Source organism: Xenopus laevis, chromosome 3S (genome assembly GCF_017654675.1).
Source record: "Xenopus laevis strain J_2021 chromosome 3S, Xenopus_laevis_v10.1, whole genome shotgun sequence".
In the NCBI taxonomy this organism is placed as follows: Eukaryota; Metazoa; Chordata; class Amphibia; order Anura; family Pipidae; genus Xenopus; species Xenopus laevis.
The window spans coordinates 22,400,846-22,413,179 of NC_054376.1; the positions used below are offsets into that span (position 1 = coordinate 22,400,846).

The 12,334-nt window shown below is 42.1% G+C and overlaps 1 protein-coding gene across 4 annotated transcripts in view; it reads left to right on the forward strand.

The window, feature by feature from the left end:
• The first annotated feature begins 12,043 nt into the window (after positions 1-12,043).
• The window catches only part of kat6a.S (K(lysine) acetyltransferase 6A S homeolog), a 44,092-nt gene continuing 43,801 nt past the window's right edge, over positions 12,044-12,334 (forward strand). The window contains exon 1 of one of the 4 annotated variants that reach the window (XM_041588085.1): positions 12,044-12,232. The gene's annotated coding sequence lies outside the window, so the exon portion shown is untranslated. The remainder of the gene's footprint in view (positions 12,233-12,334) is intronic. The other 3 variants (XM_018255026.2, XM_041588084.1, XM_018255028.2) reach the window with 3 other exon arrangements.

Sequence of the window (12,334 nt, forward strand, 5' to 3'; positions counted from 1 at the left end):
TCAGATGCCAACAGGTTATGATAAATGGTAGAGAGAGGTTTGGCGACCACCTGGAGTTGCAGAGCCTTTTCCAATGAGGTAGCCACAATAGTAGACTGTGGGTTAGGGAATTGCGCCTGAGCAGCGTGTCGAAGTTGGTCATAACGAAACTGAGTAACATGTTGTGTCGGACAGGAGGCCTTTAACTCCAGAAAACTCTTCAGCTCCCCCTCATGATACAGATCTTTCACATATCTGAGCCCATTGCCTGCCCAAAATTTGTAATCCTGGTTAGTGAGGAAATGTGGGAGTAACTTATTACACCACAGTGGAGCATGAGGTGAGTGATAGGTCAGACCTGTGGGAGTCAACAGTTTTTGAGCTAGCTTCCAGGCTTTAACGGTGGTCTCCATAGACTGGGTAACCTGTGGGTGCCTATTACTATTGCCCTTTACTACAGGGGCCTGGCTGATAGCGGTCAGCTTGTCTTCCACCATACACACACTGAATTTTGTATGAAAGTTTGTGGCCTCAGTATATATTTGTATTTTGATTTTTTTGCACCAAACATTAAATAAGATCACATTAAGGTCTGGGTTTAATAACTTGCACATTTGATATACCTTATGGGCCATTGGAGATCACTAGATCCAGTTTAGGATTTTTCTGGTTGGCTCCTCAACAACCTGTTACATACAATTGTCATGCAACAATTTTATAAACTTGTTCCCATTAATTGTCCTGGCAGCACGGTTACTATAAATTAAAAAAATACAATATATATATTTTTAAAAATGGTATATACTGGGCCCTCTTTACCTCTTGTATTGTTATTTGTGGTTTTTGTGTGTTTTCCTGTATGTTTAAATTAAAAAAAACTCAACCCGCACCCAACCCTAGAGAACCTGCACCAGACGCTAACCCACTAGATGCTCCTGATTATATACCATTGCGTGTCCTCCTATGTTATCACGGAAGGGGGTGGGACATGCCAATGATAGTATATTAAAAGTAGATATGTAGGAAATCCAGGATTTAGTTCGGGATTTGGCCTTTTTCAGCAGGATTCCGATTCGGCTGAATCCTTCTGCCCGGCCGAACCGAATCCTAATTTGCATATGCAAATTAGGGACGGGAGGAAAATATTGTAACTTTTTGTCACAAACCAAGGACGTAATTTTTTTCCCTTTCCCACCCCTAATTTGCATATGCAAATTAGGGTTCCGATTCAGTCAAATCTTTCGCCAAGGATTCGGGGGTTCGGCCGAATCCAAAATAGTGGATTCGGTGCATCCCTAATTGAAAGGAGTACATCCAGGCAGATGTGGGGTACTAGAAGGCCCTCCTAGAATCCATTTGGAGTCAATTGGTGGACTTTGAAAAATCTAAGTTTTTTTGGGGAAAAACTATGATTTGAATTCGATCGATTAGCTGAAAACTGACCTATTTGGCCAAAAAAAACCTTCAACTTAATTTTGGTTGGTCTTTTTGAATTTCAAAGTTTTTCAAATTCGACCTGTGATAAATATGCCCCATAGACGCAGAGTTACTAAAACACAGCGGAACTACCAGGGGGTGTATTTGCACGCATGTGAATCCATTGCGGAGAACGTGCCAGGAGGGGGGGCTGGTACACGGCTTGCACCCGGGCCCGGACATGAGCAGTTACGTTACTGCCAAAATGTGAGATGAGAACTCACCACAAAGAAATTCACTCACTTTGTATTCATTCCTATAGGGTTTTTGAAATTGTGTTCATCAATAGGTGAAAGTTAGAGTTTAACTATAGGGGGAGTTATTTATCAAAGTCTGATTTTTTCTGGTCAGACTTTTAAAGGTAAGGTCACACTGGGAAATTCGGGGAGATTTAGTCTCCTAGCGACTGATCGCCTCTTCTTTGGGGCGACTAATCTCCCCAAACTGCTTCCCTCTGTCCTCCACCTGCTAGAATGAAAAATCGCCTGTGGCATGGCACTCGTGGTGCTTCATTTTCCGAAGTCGTCTGAAGTTTTCCTCGTGACTGGGCACCAGTGGGACGTACAAAAGCTTTACAAATAGGGAGGGTAAAACAGTGAGAGCTAAACCAATATGCAGGCCAGGCCCGGACTGACAATCTTTCTGTTCGGTCATTTGCCCGAGAGAGCGCTCTATTTTTTCTTTAAAAAAACTAGTGCAGCTACTACCGATTGCAATCAGGTACAAACATATTCCCTAGGATAGAGACCACCGTGTATTAATTAATTAAGCTTTTCTATTGAGCAAATAAACAGAGAAAAATAACATGACAGTACAGTTGCACAATACAAAGATACAGTTGATCGACTTATGTTTGTAGCACTATAGGGCTCAGTCTCAAGGACAATACATGTGGTTAAACCTGCTGTAGAGATAGATCATTAATTCAACATACTAACAAGTGCGTGCAGAACAAACCAATATGTACTGGATAATCCAGATAGACCTATGGCTGGATTATCCACTTTTTCAATGAAAGAGAGGAGAGCACTCAGACGCAGATTAACTACTAGTGATTATTATTTATTCATGCTGCTTAACATTAGTATAGGCATGGTAACATAGATGATGGGCTGCAATCTTTTAGAATACTACACTACTACAGGAGCCCAACTAGAGTGTAGAGGATTAATAGGATAATTACTACACCTATACACTCACGATTCCAAAGGTTTCCTACACATATCAGCAGTAGTACCCTGCAAGGTCCTGATATAATGGTGATGAACTGTGGTACTGTATAAAAATAATAATGCATAGTGGACAAAGTAACAATAGTAGCGAATATGAACGCTATACGTAACATGCCGAGAAGCCATAAAATAGGAGTTATAAACTGCACTCCATTATTAATACACTCTTACCTATAACATTTGTAAAAGTGCAGCGATGTACTGTATTCAATATACTGAAGTTATGCCCTAGTTATAACCGTGATAAGCCTAAAGTGAACATAAAACTGGGAAGCTGTATCATGGGAATAAGACACCAAAATATCTAGCCAGTATCAATATATTTTGTAATTACCAGATACTGTCAAGAGTCACACCAGGAGGTGCAACACAGTTAGTGTTGACATGACAAGCTATTGAACCTAGTTACTAGGATGACCTGCAGAGGTAATCTATAGGATAGAAGAATGGTAAGGCCCCAACAACAGGGATGTGTCCCATGTGTTGCAACATAGAGGAATGATGAGCATATAATGAATTGGATATCATGATATAAGAGTTGCATAGAAGCTAAAGTAACATGGAGGACAATACTAAGTAGATGTAGAAGGATATGCAATGACCTGAAGTGCCATATTAATATGGTGTATGAACCATAATATGGAGAATATTATCATGATAATATTTGCAGCAGTTGTATAATAATAGGACTGCCGGGAGGCGATTAGTTTTAATTTTTTGGCATGACTATATTATAATAGTATTGAACAGCTGCTGAAGTTGTTATGTGGTAACATATATACCTGGGTGCCCTTTGTATCCATGTGCTAGAAGCTAAATACAGATAGTGCTAGCAGCTTTAAGGATTACAATATGGTAGTATAGTAAATTGTAAGAGAAAACTTAATTTGACACCCTAAATGGCTATACAGTGATAGCTTTGGTAGTTATATAGTAGTAATACAGTAAAAAGAACTGCAGACGTGCATTTAATATCCATATCCTGAATAGCTACAACATGATGGGGCTGGATAAATGCAGATGTTGTAGTGTGGTAGCCAAGGGAGCCCAGGGGCACAACCACAGAGGAAGCAGACCCTGCAGCTGGAGGTATAGGGCCCTAATTAATTTACAATTTCAATAGAAATAGGCAAAACAGGTCAACCTCTAGACATTTTGGAGGCCTGAAAAATAACCTGTGGGGTCCAAAAATATCTAGTTATGCCACTGAGGGTGCCCTTAGTATAATATGCTGCTAGTACTGGTTGGATGCAGTAGTATAGAGGGCTGTAGGTGAGCACTTCGTACAACACGCTGAATTGTTATACACAATAGCTTTAATCGTTAACAAAGTTGCATAGTAATTATGAACTGCGGAGGTGCATTTAAGAATTGCTTGGTAAATTATGCTGAATGGCTAGCATCATGACAGAACTGTTTAATAAACATGTTGCAGTAGCATGGTGGACTGCAAGGTTGCGATTAGTATGACACGCTGAATGGCTATGATAGTACTGAAGTTTTCAGACCTATAGTAATAATGAACTGAGGAAGTGCATTTAAGCTCTGCTTAGTAAATTATATTGAATGGTTTAATGCACATGTTGCAGTAAAACAGCATGGTCAGAAATATAGGAATAATAAACTTGCCTAAGAGCAATTAGAATCAATATGCTGAATGGATACCACCCCAAACATCCACCCCCTGCTAGAAATACAGACATTACAATATGGTAGTATAAGATTGTAGGTGAACTGAGTGGCTACATATTTATAGCTTTGATCAGTTTATAAGCTGCAATAAAGAAATAATCAACTGCGGAATTGTACTTAATATCGGTATGTCTACTTCATGGCAGCGCTGGTGCAGTAAGGTAGCAAAAAAGATGTGCAGGCATGTACTTAGTAGAATATGCATAATAGCTCAGGCTATAACTGATTAATGCAGAAATTGCTGTACTGTGGCCTCGTAAGTGCAAGGGTGTGATTAGAACAACATACAGGATCTGCAGACATATAGTAATAATAATTTGTTGCAGATATACACTTAGATCCATATGCTGAATGGAGGTCGGTGCAATTAAGAAATGAAAAAACACATCGGAATAACTGTACCTTCAAATAATGATTCCCACTGAAATACTCACCCTAGCTACAGTGAACGTTCCTTGCGATAATTTACAGACAACTTCATACTACCCATCTCAAGGTAATGAGTTTTATAGAGCCTTAGCATCAAGAAACATAGTGTTTATGAAGCAATATTACTGTGTATGTCCCAGGGATTTCGTTTAATAAACCTTACCGGCATTGGATGAAACAATTCTCGTTGTATGTAAGATCCCTCACTGGTATAGCTGGACAGCCAATTTGCTACTTAGAGCTCATGCACCTGCAGCCCCTCCTGACATTTGCAAGCCGGAGGCAATTACTGTAAACCAGTCTCTCTTTGCATTCCCTTAAAGGGCCAGCGCAGGTTAAACAGCATATCTGTTCCATCAAGCTGGAAACTATAGCACAGGGGCTTGGTTACCAAATCACCCACTGGCAGTTGGTAAAGCTGCACCATCATTTGCTGTTGATGATTAAAACTTTGCTCACGTGATATATATAGTGGAACACCTAACCTGATTTCAGCTTGAATGAATACTAACCTCACTGGTGATCTGATGTCCTACTCAACCTTTCTCCACCCAGTCTCAATACCAGGGGAGACAAATGAACAAAAAGCACTTTGGAGCATCATAGAAAATTGCCCGTTCATCAGATAGCTTATGTCTGGTAACTGTACCGACATCCTCCACCCAGCCTTTCAGCTGAATGCTATCCAGCAGAGTGCACAGTGAGGAGAGCCCCATACTTTCTGTTTGGATGCAAACACTGACTTATTGTGCATGTGCCCAAAGGCTTTGCGACTGACTGCGATGATAGGCACACTTTGGCCATGGTCCTCCTTGGACCCTCGCAGGCCTCACACAGGTAATAGTACCCAGACCTTTAGCTTCAGCCCAGAGACCCAGCCAGACTTCGGGTGACCATTGATGTGATAGGAAATGAGATGGATGCTTGGGGTTGGGGAGCCAAATTTATTGAGTGCTTTGGTAATTAGGTCACGTAACGGGGGATGTAACTCACTGGTGCCCACTGCCATGTGAAGGAACAGGAAAAACAAGCTGCTGTGTAGCCATGGTGACAGCCATTTCAAGAAAAACATTGGAAAGCAGAGGCCTTAAGGGTGTGAAACGCGTAGGGTGGATGGAGATACAGCTATATTTTTAACTTTTCTATTAACAAAATATTTTTTAACTGAACATCTCTGGTCCTGTGGATCCGTTTGAGTGCCAGTCAGCTCCGCTTTCCAATGTTTTGCTGTACCGCTCCCTAAAGCTGGCCATAGACGCAAAGATCTGATCGTACGAATCGAGGATTCGTACAATTTTCGGAACGTGTGTGGAGAGTCCCGACATTTTCGGTCGTTTGGTCGATCGGACAGGTTAGAAAATTTCGGTCGGCTGCCGATAATATCTCTGCGTGTATTGCCGATCGTATGATTTTCAGTGGGAGACTGTCACTAGCTTTGGTTGGACATAGATATCGTACGATTGCTGTCAGGGGCAGAGCATTGCTGATCTGTTCTTTAACTAATCTGACTGGTAAGACTTTGATCTGAATGGTTAGTGGCGGGTCAGGAGACGGGAAAGTCCGATCGTACTATGATTCGTACGATCGGATCTTTGCATCTATGGCCAGCTTTAAGCTGGGGGTCTGGGTCTGGTGCACCCGGACCACTTTTACTATTTGGTGAGTGACTATTTATCTAATTCTGGAGCACCTTGTCCTTTTCCTAACCATTTGGCAGACATTCAAGCACAGGATACACAGATAAGTTAATCAATAACAGATAAATTCTGAGGAATCCCATTGTATACTACCGATCTAATCTGCTGTAACCTGTGCTTTTTCAGCTTTGAATGGCTGCCCCCATGGCTACACAGCAGCTTATTTATATAAACTATAGTAGAGTTTCTGAAGTTATTACACAACTTTTACAAGTGCAGGGCAAAATTACATAATATTGTCATTCCTTTAAAAAAAAATTTTTTTTTGGTGTTACTGTTCCTTTAAAAAGACAGATGTGCTTTTCCCGAGTTGAAAATATTATTACAGTATGTAGGATATATTGGTGAGGATGCATGTGATAATATTGTCAAAATGGATAGAATCAACTGGTATTATTGTTAGAATTTATTGTAAGAATATAGTGTATAGAATGGCTGGAGTGTTCCTCAGAATGTGTATGCTTAAATAACTACAATGCGCCTAGTAGAGTAGTGTTAATTTATTGGATAAAAAGGCTAGAATACATCTTATAGTATTGATAGAACGTGTGAATTGCAGTGGCTAGACTGCACCAAATAGCATGGTAAAAATGTGCACAAATAGGGGCAGATTTACGAAGGTTCAAATAGTAAATTCATTATTTTTTTGGTCAAAACTCACAATTTTGAATTTAAAAGCACCAACTTGAATTTGAATTCAAATGTTAGTTTTATTACACCTCGACCCTGGAAACAGTTCTAATTTGAATATTCACCACCTAAAACCTGCCAGGTTCATGTAGAGTTCCAAGCCAATTTGGAGAAACCGCACACCTCACAAACCTGAGCAGAGCTTCCTGGTGCTCGGCGGTAGGGGAATCGGCAACCACCCAGCCAAGTTGACAAAGGGGCGTGCCCCGAAACGTTGCACTGCATTATTAAAATTGCAAGGGCTTGCCCTGCTGAACAAACTCTTGTGTGTGCCGGTGATCTTTCCAGGTTCATGTAGAGGTCAATGATAGAGGTACCTTGAACTATTTGAAGATGTTAATAAGCCAAATTTTTGCCAAGTTTCGCTGCGAAAATTACTCCCCATAGTTTCGAATGGCAGGGAAAACTCGATTCAAATAAGATTCGAGTTTTTGAATCAGGACTATTTGATTGAATTTTAGACTTTGGATTTTTTTCATCAATAACATACCATTGGAATTGTGAATAACATTGAATTATTGGTTTAAAAAACTTCACATTACTCTAAAATTCGACCTTTCATAAATAACCCCCTTAATATTAGAATACACTTGAGAGAACAGTTTTTTTGTTGGAAATAGAGCTTACAATTAACCGGATATAGATATTATAGCCAGAATGCACCTGATAATATTGCTACAATGTGTAGGGTATTATGTGTAGTAAGATAAAATACTGGAAAAATATTTAGTAGTTTTGTTACATGGAGTAGTGGGGCAGCCAGATTTCATCAGGGCCCTCTTCCCGCAGTCAACATCGGTGGGGTCTGCTCCCACTACAGTTACACAAAAAAATAAAGAATCCATGATATAGCAACATTTTATGTTTAGTGAAAGGTAATCTATAAAAATAACAATCATTAGTATGCTCAGCATTGTATTTAGCATAAAATGGCTAGAATTAATTGTATATTATCATTTATGTGTGGGATATAATGGCTAGAATGAACCTGTCAGGAGTGCTGGATGGCAGCTCCGTCTTCGGTGCCGGGTCCAAGATGGCGGTGCCCATGGCCGCAATGTGGATGTTGGCGCAGACGTACAGGCATCACGTCTTGCGACCAAATTCGAAATAAAAGAGCGCCAAGGTCACAGGTTCAATGCCCAATTATCGGTCGCATTACCTCGCCGTTCCTGAGTGCTATAATTGTTACTCTTGTGATTTTTGGACTTTAACCTTGCCTGAACTTTGGATTTTGCCTGCATTATGCCTGCCTTGAACTTTGACTGGATTTTGACTTCGCTTACGCCTGCTTCCTTTCTGAATACTGCGAACTTGGACTTGAACCTTAAAGCTTCCTCCTTGGTTTCGAAATCCTCCTGCTGGGAGCTGATAGGCCCCCTGACAGCACCAGATCGTATTGTTAGGGCATGTAGGATTAAAATATCCAGAATTCATCAGATCATATTGTTAGGGCATGTAGGATTAAATGGCTAGAATGCACTGTATATTGTCATTAGAATGTGTAGGATATAATGGCCAGAATTCACAAGATTGTATTGTTAGGACATGTAGGATATAATGGCAAGAATGCCCTGTATATCATCATTAGAACACATAGGATACAATGGCTTGAATGTAGGACATGTATATTAGACTATACTGGCTAATATGCATCATAATGTGTAGTAGTGATGTGTGAGTTGACCCAAAACCCGTGGTGACCCGCTGCTTGGCCACCAGTTGGGCGGGTTTGGGTTGAAATTTAGACAACCATTGTGGGTTAAAGTTGGGTACGGCTCAGACTAGCGAAGTACCCTTCTCCACTTTCCCAATGATTCCCTGTCCTGGAACCAGAGTCACTTACAGAAGTAGTGTATAGTTGGGGTATGGGTTGAGTACTACAATGGCAAAATTTTGCAGGTTAAGTTAGTACAGGTTAAAGAGATACTGACACCAGAAAGTAATTTTATTTTTTTATATCCATCATAACATTGTCTTTGAATGCTATTTATAACTATATCATAAAAGTATTCCCCTCATGCTTTTACATTACCTTTCTTATCCTCATATTCAGCGTAAAACGATCAACATGACCAATAGGTAACTTTTAGGGTCATATTTATCAAGGGTTAAATTTCAAATTGAAAAAACTTTGAAATTCGAATTCAATAAGACCAACCTAAATAAAGTCAAAGTTTTTTTTGGTTGAATAGGTCTGTTTTGGATCGAATAGTCCTTATTCACCCGAATTCGAATCGTACGAATCGAAGGAATATCGCATCCGATTCAAAGTTTTTTCCAAAAAAAACCTTAGATTTTTCAGTCCACCAATTGACTCCAAATAGGTTCTAGGAGGCCCCCATAGGCTAAAACAGCAATTTGGCAGATTTTAGATGACGAAAGGTCGCAGCCGAATTTTTAAAAAGACAGTAAAAGATAAATTTCTATATTCAAATTGTTTTCAAATTCCAATCGAATTTGGACTATTCCCTAGTCGAAGTATACAAAAAATAGCTCGGAATTCAAATTTTTTTCATTCGAAAATTCACCTCGACCTTTGATAAATCTGCCCCTTATAATGTAGATTAATATTTTGAAGAAAATTTTTTTTAGTGTCAGTATCAGGTTGTATTTTTCCTGACTGGCACATCACTAATGTTTAGGATATAATGGCTACAATTAACCTGAAAGTATAATTACTGTAAAGGAAATTCTGGCATGTGTGAACCTGACCCTGGGGTTAATAGGTACATAAACATAATAGTGCCACAGAACTTATGGTACCAGGATTAAAACAAGAACATAGTGCTAGCACCGTAAATTCTATGTTTTCAGTCACCGCATTAATTTATGTTGTGCGTTTGATTACCTGTCAACGGCTGGAATAGATTGAAGGGACAAGCCTTTGGCATGCAAAATGTTCGAGGAAAACAGTGGCACCATTTACAGATTTGGAGGAGTTCTGTGTAAATCGGATTATGCACAAGCCAGCTACTTGTGTTCACTTATTGCTAAAATACAACTATCACCAACTAAAGACATTTGACCTGTACATGAACACAGGGTCGGACTGGGCCGGTGGGACACCGGGAAAAAACTTGGTGGGCCCCCAGCTCTAGTGGGCCCCGCCAGCCCAAATCCGCAACTTGGATTTCTTCCCGGCTTCTGTCTCAGGGCCCCACCTCTGGACCCTGAGGGCTACTGCCTCACGGCCTCCCTTCCGTCAACCTCGCCACCGCTCGTGTGCGCAAGTGCGCGCATGCGCATCAGTGAACATTGTTTTTTGCCGCAACCAAACAGTGTGTGCACTGATGCAGATTCTCCAGTGCACACACGGAGAGGAGGGGGAGAGAGGAGGGTTACCGGATGGGAGGCCCTGAGGCAGCAGCCCTCAGGGGAGGCCCAGAGACAGAAGCCCAGGTGGGCCCCCCAGTCCGACACTGCTTGAACAAGACCTACAGGCAGTGTCTGACTGGGATGCCAGGGGCCCACCAGAAAGCCATAGACCGTGGGCCCAACAGAAGATGATTTTCTTATTCCTCCTCTCCTCACTCAACCTCTTTATTCTCCTAGTCATTTATATCTACTTCTACTATATATTCTTCCATTATTACACTTTTTCTCCATAGGGAATGGCCATGAAAGTGTCCAAATGGTTAGAAGCAAAAGGGTCCACTGACACCTGGGCCCCTCGGGCCAGTCCGACACTGCGTACAGGGCTGCAGTTGGACCTCACTTAAATAAAGTGCTACTGTCAAAATGTAGCCCTAAAGTTGCCATGTGCTTCTACTATCCCACAGTTACTAATACAGCACCGAGACAGGGCCCTGGTAACATTCAAAAATTGCTCAAATGGGCCCCACAAAAAAAAAACTCTGGGGGTAATATAGAAATAATAATGGCGCCAAACACTGTAGTGGCAGCTGAACAAAGATTTGTGGGTGAGGGAGAGCTTTGCGTATCTGCACAATAAGTGAAGTGACAGGAAGATTTATGAGCCTGCAGCACCCAGGGGTGCAAAGATGCCTCCAATACATGAACGTGTGTGAGTGTACGGTTAGTACAGGGGTAAGGCAGGACATAATCTTGGATCCCATCTTTCCTTTGTATGACCTCCATTGTGATTTGGTGCATCCCACCCCTCCGTGAAACAATTGTCACATGGGAAAAATGGGCACATCCAGCAAGGGACAGAGCTCGTAACAAGCACAATGACACATTTTGGCGGCTCGCTTTCACGACGACCCATTTGTTTACTCGCGAATGATAAGGAAGGTTACGTGAGGTATCACTGCAACACAGGAATCTCCACACACGCCGACAATTAGCAAGCCATACAAATATGGTCGTAAAGCGCGCACAGTGAGAGAGCCTCCAACCGAAGAGCCACGGCTCTCCGGGAACTAGAACATTGAAGGGCATGGAAAGGGTTAACTGAGTGCAAACGCTTTGTTTTGCCCACAACACTCATGGCGAAAATGGCTTCCCCTGCCCTTTTCTGTCACGTGCGCATCCCCGCCACCATAGGCGCCTATTCCATCACTGCTCCTCTTTTTTGCTGGCTTCCCTCCACAGCGCCAAAACGAGCCGATCCACACATCGCCATCCCTCCCTCTGAAATTTGCTTCATCCCTCCAACAACAACCGCGGAGCTCCGCCTCTAGTTGACGCAATTCAGCCAATCAACCCTCGGTCTCCGCAGCTACTCCATAACCCGCCTTGTATATGACCTACTCTGTCTACAACCACGCCCCTCCCGTATCCAAAGTCGTGTGCCATGAACCAAAGCAACGCCCCTATTATGTCCACCACGTGATACGAACATAACATCTACGCCCACTCACCAGCCTATTCTATTCTCCCCCTCCCGCTGTAGTTTGTGCTGTTCCATTCTCTTTTTACGCCGCCTGCCTAGCTGTTCTGCGCATCGCTCTCTCCGCCCCCCGCGCTCTTCCCTGCTTCGGCCCCCCTCCCCGGGTTTCACTTTTCAAGATGGCCGCCGCATCAGCTCGGGGTGTCTCCGCGCTCCGCCGCTGCTGCCTGCTGGGGCTCCCGGTAAGAGATGGTCTCTTTTTTCACCTCTTCCTCTTTTTTGCCTTTACTCGCTGTCTCCTCGCAGGCCTGCGGGTAGCTTTTTAGTCGTTGAGTGCAGCATCT